The 16,264-nt window shown below is 33.9% G+C and overlaps 1 protein-coding gene across 2 annotated transcripts in view; it reads right to left on the bottom strand.

The window, feature by feature from the left end:
* Positions 1-15,308, bottom strand: part of LOC128158169 (plexin-B-like) — a 342,553-nt gene extending 327,245 nt beyond the window's left edge. Inside the window, exon 1 of one of the 2 annotated variants that reach the window (XM_052820921.1) lies at positions 15,224-15,308. The gene's annotated coding sequence lies outside the window, so the exon portion shown is untranslated. Of the gene's footprint in view, positions 1-694; positions 843-15,223 lie in introns of those variants that run through there. The other variant, XM_052820923.1, reaches the window with a different exon arrangement.
* Positions 15,309-16,264: the final 956 nt, after the last annotated feature.

Here is a 16,264-nt window from a genome sequence, read left to right as displayed (position 1 = left end):
ATTGGTGGACCGACCAACCGACAGACGGACAATATGCCCTCCCTTCTTCGAAGGGTGGCAAAACAATTAATACCATTAAATTCGTCATGCATTTTTCCAACTGATATCGTCATTTTATTTGGCTCAGATTCTATCAAGAACACTACCAACCTTGGAAAATCAAGTATGCTAAATTTACATCGAGATCAAGAGTTGCCATTTTTATGTGTAAACAAACTGCACCACTTCACTTTACGGGGTTGGTGATGGTGTTTACAAGACTATCAGAGGCAATTAAGTAAAAATTGAACTAAACTTGCGACTGCTTCCTGTGGGTGGCTTGAGCCTTAAAAAGAATAGATATTCACCAAAAAATACTTTAGGTTACAAATTTGTTATCATTTTTATCAATGAAATTAAATCATAGTTTATCAATAAACAATCAATTGGGAATTGTAGCTGTCAGTTAATAGTATTCAGAGACCTTTATTATCATAAGTATCTCATCTAATATTATTTTGTTGATAGCCTACCCTTACAATGCATGTAAAATTCGATCTTGTCAAGTGTGAAAAGCTTTAATTTTGTTAAATCAGTGACGTATAACAAGTTACAAACATTTAAATTCTGCTTGTAAAGAGGTTTAAGTCTTTTAAATTACCAGTCACTCTGACCATTTAAATAAGAAAAATTACTGAACATTTGAAACATTTACCAGTTTTGCTGGTGGGACTGGCTGTTTTCAAAAACTCTGCATCTGATGGGGAATTTGTTGACCGCAAGCAAAACAGTCTACATATTTTTTTCAGTCATTTCATTTGTACATATTTTATATTCTTCCCCTAAACTGTTCCTTATATAGAAGCAGTGCATTGTCATAAATCACTTCCTACTTGTTTACACTCCTTATTCAATCACATCCTGAAAAAGGTACAACACTCACTGGTTAAGTTATATCCATGATTCACAATCAGCTCATTGTGCCCTAATCAAATAACAAAAATCTATAAACAGCTAATTATAGAAAGCAATTTATCCAGCGTGCAATCTTTTGTTCACTAAAACATCCACAACTTCACTTCATTCAGCAATGAATTTGTCCCCTGAATTCATACAGCCACAATCAAACAATTTCGCATTGGCTATTATTGTGAAATGTTATTATCATCAGCCCTGATCATGGATAAATCAAACTACCATATTGGTATATCATTTGTTAGAGTCTGGATTCCTGAAATCTTCAATATTTGAGTCAATGACTGAAAAACTGAACAAGTACACAACCGAATTTCTATGATTTAAATTCCATTTTATTTCAACTTAACAGTTAATGCATGAAGACATTTGTATCCTTGTGATAACAAACATGACAGGAATCAAACGATAATCGACATGTCAAGCATTCATTAAATGTTTAGAATTCTTTTCGAAAAAAGATAAAATACATCGGAACGGCCATTTTCAGAACCTTACAATTAATTTCGCCTTACACAAGCAAGCTTTGTGTCAAATTTTACCTTTTAATCATCTTCACACATACAGGAAATGACACATTTAGGAATTAAGCATTTTTGAAACAATGACTTTAAACTTGCCCCCAAAAAATTGACCAAAATGAACTTGGGTCAAGGTCAAGACATACCTTTAGGTCATAGGCAATCTCTGAATGAATTAAAAATTTCTAATGTTGAAAAATAGACATAACATGACATACCTTTAGGTCATAAGCAATCTCTGAATGAATTAAAAATTTCTAATGTTGAAAAATAGACACAAATTTTGCACTTTTTTCTGCCAGTTACCTCGACCATAAGCAATCTTTGTGTGAAGTAAAAACTTCCAAAGTCTCTCCATAAGAAAGATAATGGACCGTACACAAATTTTGCACAGACAGACGGATAGACAGATGGACAAAGTGATTCCTATACACCCCCCCAACGTAATTTGCAGGGGGTGAAATAAGAAACATTTTCTTTTGAGCATTTACAAACAAAATAAAGACCAAATTGCTTTTTCATTGCTAATGCAAGGTAAATAATTTCATTTCAAACTATTGACATACAAAATATGTCTTTTTATTGATAAATTATGTCTTGAAATAAGTTATATTCTATTTTATACAAAAATCAAAGGCCCCCCCCCCCCCAAAAAACCAATAAAATGTGTTAATCTGATAATTGGTTAATCTGATAATTTTTCTGATTTTAATTTTTGGGCTACCAATTTTTACATTCAGGCAAGTCAGAATTTCAGTTTATTTGCCCAAAGGGTAAGTGGAATGAAAAGTTAATGTCTATCCCTGCCCGGACCTCTCTCTCCAACTTGGTTAGCTAAAACTGCGGCTTTAAACATGTTATATTAATATTAGAGAAAAAAATATGACATGTCAATGAATGATTTCAATTGGGTTTTTTTCAGCAGATATTTGTATTTTTCAACAAGAGGCCCATGGGCCACATCGCTCACCTGAGGAACAATGGGTATGATAAAATTAGCTTAATGAAGTCATAATACAAACAATCTGGACAATGTACAATAATACATGTAGATCCTGTAAAAGTAAATCCATTTTCCCCCTGGATATTCTTATGTTTATAATCATTAGTCCCTTTTCTAACAGGATAATTTTATAGTCATATCACATGTTGAGAATTGCAGTCCTCAAAAAGATCCTTTACAATTGTTTATATATGGGATATTAAGCTACATCAAACTCTGAACCTTCTTGTGAGGCCGAAGAATTGTCCTGGAGCCAAAGTCTTAACAATTATAAAGAATCATCTGGCTGATAAGTTTCTGAGAAGAAGATTTTAAAAGATTTACTCTATATATTCCTTTGTAAAACTTTAACACCCCCCCCCCCCCCCAATGTGGCCTCACCCTACCCCAAGGGATCATGTTTTCACAACTTTGAATCAACACTGCCTGAGGATGCTTCCACACGAGTTTCAGCTTTCCTGGCTGATTAGTTTCTGAGAAGAAGATTTTTAAAGATTTACTCTATATATTCCTATGTAAAAATTCGAACACCCCATTGTGGCCCCACCCTACCCCTGGAGGTCATGATTTTCACAACTTTGAATCTACACTACCTGAGGATGCTTCCACACAAGTTTCAGCTTTCCTGGCTGATTAGTTTCTGAGAAGAGGATTTTCAAAGATTTACTCTATATATTCCTATGTAAAACTTTAACACCCCCCCCCCCAATGTGGCCTCACCCTACCCCTGGGGGTCATGATTTTCACAACTTTGAATCTACACTACCTGAGGATGCTTCCACACAAGTTTCAGATTTTTAAAGGTTTACTCTATATATTCCTATGTACAACTTCGACCCTCCATTGTGCCCCACCCTACCCCCAGGGATCATGAATTTCACAACTTTGAATCTACACTGCCTGAGGATGCTTCCACACGAGTTTCAGCTTTCCTGGCTGATTAGTTTCTGAGAAGAAGATTTTTAAAGATTTACTCTATATATTCCTATGTAAAACTTCGACCCCCCATTGTGGCCCCACCCTACCCCTGGGGGTCATGATTTTCACAACTTTGAATCTACACTACCTCAGGATGCTTCCACACAAGTTTCAGCTTTCCTGGCTGATTAGTTTCTGAGAAGAAGATTTTTAAAGATTTACTCTATATTCCTATGTAAAACTTCGACCCCCATTGTGGCCCCACCCTACATCCAGGGGTCATGAATTTCACAACTTTGAATCTACACTACCTGAGGATGCTTCCACACAAGTTTCAGCTTTCCTGGCTGATTATTTTCTGAGAAGAAGATTTTTAAAGATTTACTTTATATATTCCTATGCACAACTTCGACCCCCCATTGTGCCCCGCCCTACCCCTGGGGGTCATGAGTTTCACAACTTTGAATCTACACTACCTGAAGATGCTTCCACACAAGTTTCAGCTTTCCTGGCTGATTAGTTTCTGAGAAGAAGATTTTTAAAGATTTACTCTATATATTCTTTTGTAAAACTTCGACCCCCCATTGTGGCCCCACCCTACCCCCGGGGGTCATGAATTTCACAACTTTGAATCTACACTACCTGAGGATGCTTCCACACGAGTTTCAGCTTTCCTGGCTGATTAGTTTCTGAGAAGAAGATTTTTAAAGATTTACTCTATATATTCCTATGTAAAACTTTGACCCTTTATTGTGGCCCCACCCTACCCCTGGGGATCATGATTTTCACAACTTTGAATCTACACTACCTGAGGATGCTTCCACACAAGTTTCAGCTTTCCTGGCTGATTAGTTTCTGAGAAGAAGATTTTTAAAGATTTACTCTATATATTCCTATGTAAAACTTCGACCCCCCATTGTGGCCCCACCCTACCCCCGGGGGTCATGAATTTCACAACTTTGAATCTACACTACCTGAGGATGCTTCCACACGAGTTTCAGCTTTCCTGGCTGATTATTTTCTGAGAAGAAGATTTTTAAAGATTTACTCTATATATTCCTATGTAAAACTTCGACCCCCCCATTGTGGCCCCACCCTACCCCTGGGGATCATGATTTTCACAACTTTGAATCTACACTACCTCAGGATGCTTCCACACAAGTTTCAGCTTTCCTGGCTGATTAGTTTCTGAGAAGAAGATTTTTAAAGATTTACTCTATATATTCCTATGTAAAACTTCGACCCCCCATTGTGGCCCCACCCTACCCCTGGGGGTCATGAATTTCACAACTTTGAATCTACACTACCTGAGGATGCTTCCACACAAGTTTCAGCTTTCCTGGCTTTCTGGTTCTTGAGAAGAAGATTTTTAAAAATTTCGCGAAATTTTTCATTAAATTCTAATGATCTCCCCTTGAAAACGAGTGTGGCCCTTAATTTTCAAAACTTTGAATCCCCTTTGCCTAAGGATGATTTGTGCCAAGTTTGGTTGAAATTGGCCCAGTAGTTCTTGAGAAGATGTTGAAAATGTGAAAAGTTTACGGACAGACAGACAGACAGACGGACGACAGACAAAATGTGATCAGAATAGCTCACTTGAGCTTTCAGCTCAGGTGAGCTAATAAAAACTGTCAAAATGTGGTGACAACAGTAAATTGAGACAGACTTATACTCTAGTAAATAAGGACTTCAAAAAAATTTAATTGTACATTTATGAATATGTAACTTTATTTCAATTAATTAATAACATACAAAGTATGTGTCAATTAATATTGACCAGCAATGATGCATATATCATTTTATCAACATTATGTATACATTAAATAAAGATATTAATTAACCAAATAATGAAATAAAATAATTCAATAGATAATTCATTAATAACTAAATCTTTTGATCCGCCACTGATATTCTCAGTACACCTGTAAGAGGGTACCTGATTAGTATTTAAGCTTTATTAAATACCTTAAATTTCATTGGTTAAATCTTTTAACACCAAAACTTTGACCTAAGACAAAGGCATTTATTCAGCTACTTCTGCTGACATGGAATTTTTTTGATTTAGCTTGCAACATATAAATATTGCTGTTAGGCTGAACGGAAGGCAAATGCAAGTACTAACTTTCCTTTTCTAATGAACAAGTTATAAATTAATCATCTTATTATCTATTCTGAGTTAACAAACAAAATTCAATGTATAGAGTACGTGAGAAAGATATTAGAGTGAATTTATTTATTACAGTCATAGATTCGGTTACTTAAGAATGTGATGCTCATAAAGGCTCTGTTCCATAAACAGGTACTAATTATTTGTCATAAATATATGCTTAATCAATAATTATTTGTATTTAGAAATGTTCAAATATGATCATGATGATAAATCTGAACATGTGCAGATTTATGTCTACCATGCATATGTAAAGATTAAGTGATTTAAATATAAATTGTAAAATGCTGTGACAAGGGGAATATATACCTCTTTCATATTTATAGTATTTAAATATTATGGATCAATTTTTTTGTTGGGCCTGATTTGGTGCCAAAATTTGGCCCCAGTCCCAATCGGAAATTCCTAATATTTTCCCAATTTTGAACCCAGAATTCCCAATTGTAATTTTTTAAAAAGAACCTTAATTTGTACAAGTCAAAATTTTCAAGAAAGACTGAACAGAATAATGATGATTTCAGAAATTCTAGAAAAAAAGCATTGTGCTTTAATTAGTATTTAAATAAAAAATAGAAATCATTAAATTTCCTTTCAATCAATAAAAATATATTTTCCCAATTTTCCCGTTTTGTCGCTTTTTTCCTAAATGAAAGGGCCAAAGCCCCAAATTTGTGGAAAAAAACACTGTGGATATTTTATGCCTGTGAAACAATTATAAATATTATGTGAATTAATCATATGAAACTGAATTATTTTTATGTATATATACAGGGTGATTCATTTTTAAATCATAAATAAACCATATCACAGTGAACCTGCAGGTGTCCGTTATTTTTACTTTAACCAAATGACCCCTGTTTCACTTCAGTAAGCCATTTTTATGAGGCAACCAAAATTAAAGTGTCATTCGTTGAGTTATAAGCAAGTTACAGAGCTTACAATTCTTTGCAATGTAAACAATGCTTTTGTTTACATTTTGATTGCTGAAGTAAAAGTCCAGTTTAAGAACTAAAAAGAATGTGTTAAATGCTAGGAACTCTTCATTTATGTTTAAAATGAATAAGATTTTAGACAAATCAGCTGGAAAAAGATTTTTTACTAGTATATTGAACCTAAGTAAAAAAAAAAAGGGGGGGCACAAGCCTTGTTTACATGACAAAGAATTTTGAGCCCTGTATCACAGAGTTCTTGAAATCTTTCAGTCCTGTCAGCAAGACTGATAAAAATAACATAGGACCGATTACTTCAGGTTGCCTGTTAGTCAAAATGACCGGTAGATGTTGACAGGGGAACTTGCGTAAATGTGACTAAATTTTGTACAAAAGCAACAATGTTGATGCAAACTATTCTTGGAATCTTTGAATCCATACAATAAATCAAGAGGAGTTTTTCGCGGATTTTTTGGCTCTCTCTAGACTGATCATACATTTTCGGAACATCTCAGTAATGAAAGTACTGAAGTACTGATGGAAGTTGATTTTATTGATTATATTTCTTAATCAAAGATATGTTATTTTGCATGGCAGGTAGTTTCTTATATGCATTTGAAACACGCACATTTTTTGTAATATGAATTCTCGGACTTTTGCGACAAGAACTTCGAGAGAAACCCTGTATGAATTATGTTGTGTAATATTTAAAGATTCCATCAAACTACATATCATAAATCGAAATATCTAAGAGAAATTGTACAGATTCAAGCAATATTGAACTCTAGTCTCATTCAAACAGACTCCAACAATCAAAAGAGACTCTCTGCTGATCGGAGATTTACCGAGGCAGCCGAGCGTCTGGTTGAATGAGACTATATTGAACTTTGGCGTAGGAATACATACAACTACAAAAATATCTGAATTGTTCGTACCATTTGAAATCTGACTATTTTCAAAATATTTATAAATAATTTTCTTTGAAAAGCAATGCTTCAGAATACATTACATCAAATTTATTGATTATTTTTAAATACCGATACTAAGATTTGTCAGGGGTGATGATTTGTGCATAGGTCCAATCACCGTTTCATTTCCAGTTTGCCAGAGTAACTGCATAGGAGAGTTGATTAAAGTCAACTCCCAATAATGTATAGAATTTACATCACTTAAATGTAAACTTCGGATGCTTTCGTTAAGTTTGGCGAGTGTTTAGTACATACTGACACAGTGCGTTTATAATGTGGCTAACAGAGGTATAGTCAGACCATAAGAATGAGGGCTAGAATGCCTATGACTCCAACTTCTCAATCTTTCAAGGTAAATTTAGGAACAATTATCTTTGCTGCGAGAAAAAGTGGGGGGGGGGGGGGGGGGGGGGGGGGGGCTGAACCCTCTATGATGCTATGTCCCTGACGGTTAGGTATAATTTTGCAAAAAAAAAGTGGGGGGGCTAAGCCCACCCCCCCCCTAGCCGATTCCGACGCCTATGTACTATATATAAAGCTGGACGATATGTTGATCTAGGCTCATTTTGAATCACGAGCTTTTCATCCCTATAAATGGATTTAAAAGAGAATTATGAATTCTGGCCGTCAGCCATTTTGAAACGCCATTTTGCCCAAATAATGCCATTTTTGTAAAAGTAAGCATATACAGAAAAATTCGGTCTTAGCAAAGTCCTAGGGACCAATGGAATTACTTCGTTATATCCGTAATTCATTATATCGAGGGTTCCACTTAATCTGATAGCGGATAATCGAATAATACGGTTAATCTGGTATAATATCAAAACACCGAACCATTTCTTATATATCCCTTTATATTTTTTCCTGATAATCTGATAGATGTCATTTTCGGTTAATCTGATATGATTGTGACTGTGTAATAATGATTTCCCGCCCTCTAACACCTGTATATTCCTTTGTTTATTAGTTGACACCCCTCTTGTGTACACAGTTACTCTGTACAGGGCATTAGTTTCACTTCAACGCACACAGGTGGCTCACTTTTTCGTAAGATGAAAGCTACCGACAACGATAGTTTTTCCGGATGACCCGAACAGGACTGACCTTACCTGTGTACACATTTTACTGCCTGTTTATTTACCAATTGCCTGTGTTAATTTCATGCCAGGCTTGCACCATTAAGAATTATTTAAACATGTAATTTAAGAATTCTGAATCGTCACTGAATCGTGACTGGCTTGGGAGCATGTGACATCGAGGAAATTCTGATTACTTTCAATTTTACATCGGGGTAGAAAACTTGATGAATAAAATTCAAATAATTTATTATCATGCATAATTAATCATTTAAGAGCATTCTATATACCAGAAAAAGAATTAAAATAAATTGTCCAGGTGAAAAGAGGGAATGTTCAGACAAATAGCCATTTCCTCGTGATGAACGGAAACATTTTCTTTTGAGCATTTACAAACAAAATAACGGCTAAAATGCTATTTCATTGCTAATGCAAGGTAAATTATTTCATTTTAAACTATTGACAAACAGATTATATCTTTTTGTTAATAAATTATGTATTGAAACAAGTTGTATTTTATTCTATACCAAAATTAAAGAGCACAAAAACGCTAAATTGGTTAATATGATAATCGGTTAATCTGATAATTTTATCTGACAAATTGGCTATCAGATTAAGCGGAACCCTCTGTATCCGTATAACGAATTCGTAATAATATCTAACGCAAATTCATTATATACATGTTTTCTTTCATAAGACAATATTTTTTGATAATTGAGGCTTAAAATAACAAAAACTTTCCTTTGATACCTTTAAAAATCTGATTATGAATTGAAAAAATTACCGGTATGTGAAAATAAATTCATTCAAACTATTTTGATAAATAGTATTGCAAACTTTTTTAACTGTAAAGAAATTCATTATAAAGCTGTTAAATTTCGTTTTTATTCACCTCTACGGGACTCAAAATCAGTAATATCCGAATTCGTTATAACTGTAAAATTTTGCTAAGATTTGTTAAGAATTTTACTGGGGACTCAAAAAAAGTTCACTTTATCAGAGAATTCGCTATATCCGTGTTTGTACTAAATGAGTTTTACTGTATCTTCAAACTCAGTATATCCTAATTATGAATAAGAAACATTTGTCGGACCGGACTATAATTGTTTTCATGCTTTGTTTCTTGTTAAAAAACTTAAATAGAAAGTGATGAAATCTGGCTGTAGGCCATTTTAAATCGACATTTTGACCTATTTTTACAGAATTCCCGTCATAGCTAGCATATTTCTTAAGACTCAGCATGTCTTTGTAGTTATATTGATAAACTTTGCTGGACCAAATTAAACTGTTGGTCTCATGCTTCTTTCTGTTTTAAGAAACTTTAAAGAAAAAAATATGAAATCTGGCTGTCCACAATTTTGACATAAAAAGCATGATTCCTCAGACTTTGCATGTCTTTTTTATAATTTGAAAATTCATTTTAAAAATTATAATTGTTTGTTTCTTGCTTTTTCACCATTTAAGAAACTTAAGGGAAAAATTATAAAATCTGGATGTCCATCGTTATGAATCGCCATTTTTTTAAAAAATAATTTACGACATTTTCTTGAAAATGGCATATCACTCCTGACTATCCAAGCCTAAGTTATGATTAAAAACTTAGCTGGACTGAATATTCATTGTTTGTCCCAGGCTTTATGTCCATTTCAGAAATATAAGACGAATTAAAAAAAAATTGTTATCCGCCACTTTGACCTAATTAACCACATTTGTGGAAAGCCAGCATAATTTGTAAGACTCGGTACACATTGGATATGATGAAATACTATTTTGGATCAATTCATTAGTATTCTTCTTTTTTAGAAATTAAGACTATTGACTATTATTTAATAAAGGCCCATTTTTTATCGAACAAAAATGCCGAATTCGGAAAATTGTTTGCTTCATGAATTTAGTCAAATGTGTAACACATTTTGCATATAACTGCACAGCATATGTACAGTAGCAAAATGGCAATTAATCAAACTTTTGTTTTAAGAAACATATTTTGTTAATATTGTCATTCTTTCGAATGATTTTTCCGTGACATTATTAACTGATTAATAATATTGATAATATATATTTCGTAAAAGGTAACGCAGGGTCTATTCCTCGTATAAGGCAGAAAATTACAAATGATTTTGCCCGATTATTCAATAATAAGAATATAGGACTAATAACAATCAAAATAGTATGCATTCTTTAACAAACAAACACGGGATTATAAACGGATCAAGGTAAAAGTCCAAGATGGCTGCATGATTAAGTCTGTCTCGTATTCTTTTAAAAATACGATAATGGAATTTCATTTTACATTTATTTACATCCTTTGTCAAAATGTTCAAGTTTATTCAGATTTCATAATGATTCGCTGTCAGTATAACAATTTAAGTAATGTGGAGTTAAAGCGTTAATTAAATTGCTGACCATAGCGCTCGAAAGAAAGTTGCACTTGATTAATTTATTAGGACCAACGTTTACTTCCCAAATAATTACTTGATCACATAAAAAAGGTTTAAATTGCTGAATTGTAAATTTAGTCATAATTTCAGTGATTAGATAAGTAACAATAAATTCATTTACTTCGAACATTAGTTATACTATTTGATAGTCTTTAATCATTGACTGACGGACTATATATACATGTGTTAGCTTACGAATGCTTGATTCACACAGTCTAATTTATTTTTCTTTTTTATTGTTTAACAATTGAGTAGCTAATTATACACAAATCAATTTACCAGTCTAGAGGTGTGAAACCCTCTCTTTGTTCACCAGACTCGTGTACCATGTGTATACATACCCCAGATACACGTGTTTCTGGAGCAGTGGCTCAGTTAGTTTACCTGTTTACCTGTGTCATTGTCTCGGATCACTCGTGTGTGAAAGGATATTATGTAATCAAAGAATGAATAATGAACATAAATTTGCCCATGCAAGCGTTTTAAGATGTCGTATTCATCAGTAAAAGGGCGCCGAGAATAGCAAATTTTAAAATCCTTTAAAAATAAATCTGACTGCAATAAAATAATTACGGATACAAATTTCTAAATCTACAAACTAGATACGTCAAAACATCAGACCTATATTAATCATTTTGGCTGAAAAATTGAATTTAATTTGTATAGGTTTATAAAGATATTTCCCTCCTGTTGACCTCGTGACGTCACTTCCGCTGAAGCCTCGTTATCGCCTAATTCTGTTTTCTCTTGATTAGATTTCCCAAAGCAGGTAAAAATAGCTACTTTGAAGCGGCATAACTCCGTTATTTTTGCATCGATTTCGATGCGGTTTTTTGCATTAAATTTTAGTAATTAAACTCTTTGACATATATTTCACATCTGCTTGGCTGCAGGTACCCTTTAAAATTTCATTTGATGGATTCCTGAAGCATTGTAAATAATAAAAACAGAAATTAAAATGTTACCCAAATCATGACCATGCCCCTTTAAGTGTTTGAAACAAAACAAACAATACATGAGATGACAAGCCAGAGATGATGAAAGGGCCCAATTAAAAAAAATCCTAGCTCTATTATTATAACCTCCATACCATCACACCATAAATCATATATTACCTTATTTAGGGTATTATACCTCAACTGGGATATTATATCCCATTTGGGCGATTGTCCCAACCTGATCTATGCAATACAAGTATGTACAGTGTGTGCCAAGGTTCGTCGGACCTCGGATAAATCCGATAAAATTTTACGAGGTCCGATAAAATACCTATAAATCCATGACCAAATGTCCGAAAAAGGTTTTGAGTTCTATTTTTCAAATTTGGCGAAAAGAAATCCAAATGTGGTGAAAATTAATTTTTGGTGACTCCTTAAGTGTAAAATTTTCTCTTTAATGTGTTCCTCTTTATACCCTTGTTTATTCGGTCAGTCTGTTATTGATAATTCAATCACCACGTGCAACAGGAAATTTTACGTCTCTTCAGTGCACAAAGCTCTGACCATAGATGAGCCCCATGTTATTTATGGCTGCAAACAATCAATTGTTATGTAACAGTTGGAAGAGTGCTATCACTGCAGCGGTCAATTGCTAAACGATAAGTGTCTGTCTGGAAGTCAACCATCTTCACATTAAAGGTGCGAGATCGTTATCTGAGAATGGGACTAATTAATTAAACCGTTCATGGTTGAACTTGTTAAACATGCTAAACGTCTTCAGTTATTAGCAGAATAAAATATATGGTCAAAACTTTAAAATTTTAAGCCAAAAATCTGAAATAATATTTGTAATGCAGTCGGTTGCAATAATTTCAGAGTACTGCAAATGATGACAGTTTTCTTGACTCATTTGACTTACAGACGACCTATTTGCCTCCCAAAAATATTTCTGCACATCTCAAAGTCATACCAAAGTGGAATAGATATATGGGCAGTTCTTCAAAGAATTTTATTTATTGTTATATGCACAATGATTATAATTTTTTTTAATTGAAGCTGTGAAGTATGAGGTTGTATGCAATTCACTGACATAAAACCAAGCAGAATATTTTATCTTTAAATATTATTATATATTAATATATTATAGCGAGCGCAGCGAGGCGGCGCGAAGCGCCGCTCGCATAGCGAGCTCCATAGACAACGTGTACGAACGGAGGAAATTCGAGTTGAAATCTGCACATTGTTCAAAGAAAACTTTATGAGGCCACGTGAAAACGTTCTACTATCCCAGTGATCCTTTGCGGTGCATAGCAACATGGTGGAACAGAAAGTGTTTCTACGGAAAATTCTTACCTCTACATCGCATACATCATTTTCATTTAACAATAAAAAAATTCCTTCTAAAAACATTACAGTAAACAACACATAAGCTTACGTAAAAAAACTGAACTTTTGCTGACATATGACGTCATTTCCTTCTCCGAATTTGTCCGACAATTTACGAAAACTGTCGAGCGCAAAAGAATGTTAACTATGACGTCACAAAGATCTCGCGCTTTAATTTCCCGCGATACATTTAGAGGTGGATCAAGCATATGTACTGGATCATGTAGGAAGTACTCAGTATGATCAGTGTTAACGGTGACTCTTTGGATGATTAGTTTTGTTTTGATGATTTTTTTTTTGCTTAGTAAATACACATGCAAGTTCCATGCTAAATTTATTGTCATATTGATCCAATCATATATGCATACGTTAGGTAGGTGACAAAAAATTATTAAGAAGGAAAAGTCTAATCATTATTAGATCTACGTGCAGCCACGTCATTTTGTAATGAATAGATAAATGAAAAGAATTAAACTGTTAAAATATCTACCGGTACATGTATTTGTTATATAGTTGCATATGTGGTCAAATAATATTGGATATCACACACTAAAAAAGAGGGCACGTGTCTACAACGCTTATATAGCGTACAAAAATTAAAAAGATTTAAAACAAAATTAATGTCACTGAGGAAAATAATTAAAACACGGGTTACAACAAGGAACAAAATGAGATATAACAAACAAAATTTATTTTTACTGATTTTAATGATCATTATTAAAAGGTAAAGAAAAGATAAAACATAATTGTATCTACATAAAAAAAAAAAACCGGCGTTGTGTTTATCAAAATATTTTAATACAATGTAAGTCTGTTTAACATTTTATTAATGCTCAGTGGTAGTTTGTTTAAGTGTATAAGACTAGGAAGGGGCCATTGGAATAAAAGTTTGATAATTTCGGGTTCCTTGCGGTGGTAAAAGTTTTCGAGACAAAGCCAAAGTTTTTTGGTTAGGGCAAGTCCACGGGTTGCATTTAACAATCATGCGCAGGGTCTAGAGGGGGGGTCGGGGGGGTCCCGACCCCCCCTGGAAAATGAAAATTTATTAAATTTACATAGTAAAATTATCGCGAAAATATGCCTCGGACCCCCCCTGGCAAACACAATTATCCTTCGGACCCCCCCTGGAAAAATTTTCTGGATCCGCGCATGACAATGATGACAGATGTGTGGTTCCTTCTGCGCTCGCCCCAACGGTCACACCGTAAAACATATTATTTAAATATTATTATTTTTATCATATGAATGGGAGATTGTAAACTTTTAGCTTGTTAATTCTGAAATTGTCTAGAACAGAAGAAATAGCTTTTGTGATGAATTGGAATATTTCATTTGAATTTTTAAGAGGAATATGAAATAATTCAAATAAATAACTTTGACACCTTTTCTGTGTGTTTTTTAAATAAACAATCTTATTTAATTTAAGTTAAATTGGGTCTGGTAAAAATGTAACCTGTCCTGTAAATAATTTGATTGTGCCGGACCAAATGTCCTGTAAAGATCTGAGGACCTTGGCGAACACTGATGTAGTTCATTAAATTATAGTGATAAAACCTGTCAAGAAATACCCCCAATTTACTCTGATCAATATTTTTATCATTTTGCTTTGACCTGATTCATCAGCATCATCGATTTTACTATACAAGTTAACATACATGTACCCAAAGGAATGTAAATGGATACATGTAGATAAACCTCAGTCTATAACCACATATAAAGATATATGTATATACAATGGTTACATTATAGTCTCCATTAATAAAAGTATAACTTATCAATATTATCAATGGCTGCTTTATGTACCGAGAGGGGTTGTATTATTAACTCCGAGATCTGAGACTGATGAACAGAAGAGCATCTCACGCATATTCAGAAACCTTTCCGAAATTCATGATATGTGGACTTGAGCAAGTTTTACTCACATGAATAGTAAAGTGTCATCCTAATGGTTGATACATTACGATGATGTCCAAGGCATTACCAATCCGATTCCGATCAGACTCCGAGACGATATTATTTTAACTTCGAGCCCGAACAAAAATTACCCGTGCTTGATTTTTGTTCCAGCGTTGTTCGGTGCATTTCCCCCAAGCCATGCCCCCACGCCCCCTCCCCTCCCGGAAATATGGCTAAATAGTCGTTTTTCTCCCGAAAAAAAACTATTATACAATAGTTTTTTTCCCAACGGAAAGGTGGCTTTATTGTGTTCCCCCTTTCCAGATTACCCCCACGGAAGGCATGGTGTGGGGAAAACCAATTAAATAAATTTGAGGAATTGAGCGCATTGTGGCACAATTTTATTCTTCATATCTATAGAATTTTTTTTAAATAAAATTTTCTAACCATATAGTTCATTCCACCAACTGGTGTAATATTGAACAATAAATATTATAATATTTTTTTTTTTAATTAAACAACTAGTAAGTATTTAAGGGAGGAAATGTTCCTATATGCTCTCAAATATTTTGATCGCTTTATAAAGTGGGGGAAGGAGGGGGCAGAGCGAGAAAAGATCATTACCTCCCTACTGGGTTATCTCTAAGCATCTAAGAGGGGGCAGCACCAATGCTTACGTCAGTGAGACACATTGCATAAATGAGCACACAAGGTCCATTGGTCAGCATCCTGATTTTTAAAAAGTGTCTTAAATAGTACTGTTATTCTTCTGACAGCATAAACCGAATCTTCATACGTATCTAATATAAAAACAAAGCAGAACGATTTCTAGAGCATTTAAGGTGCCTCACTACACCTTGAAAAAGTTTCTCATATCAGCAGAAAATTACTTGATTATGATAGAAAGCATGATGGATAAAAAGTATATATGTCTAATAGGCGAAAAAATGTGCAATTTTAGTTAAAAAATGATATTTTCAAAAATTTCATTCAGTAAACATAAACAAAAGCCCCAGCTGGATTCGAACTCATGACCTGCGGTTCACAAGCCTGATACTTTAACAACT

This window comes from Crassostrea angulata, chromosome 8, assembly GCF_025612915.1.
Source record: "Crassostrea angulata isolate pt1a10 chromosome 8, ASM2561291v2, whole genome shotgun sequence".
In the NCBI taxonomy this organism is placed as follows: Eukaryota; Metazoa; Mollusca; class Bivalvia; order Ostreida; family Ostreidae; genus Magallana; species Magallana angulata.
Note: the sequence above shows the minus strand (reverse complement) of the source record. Positions and strands in the feature narration are given on the sequence as shown.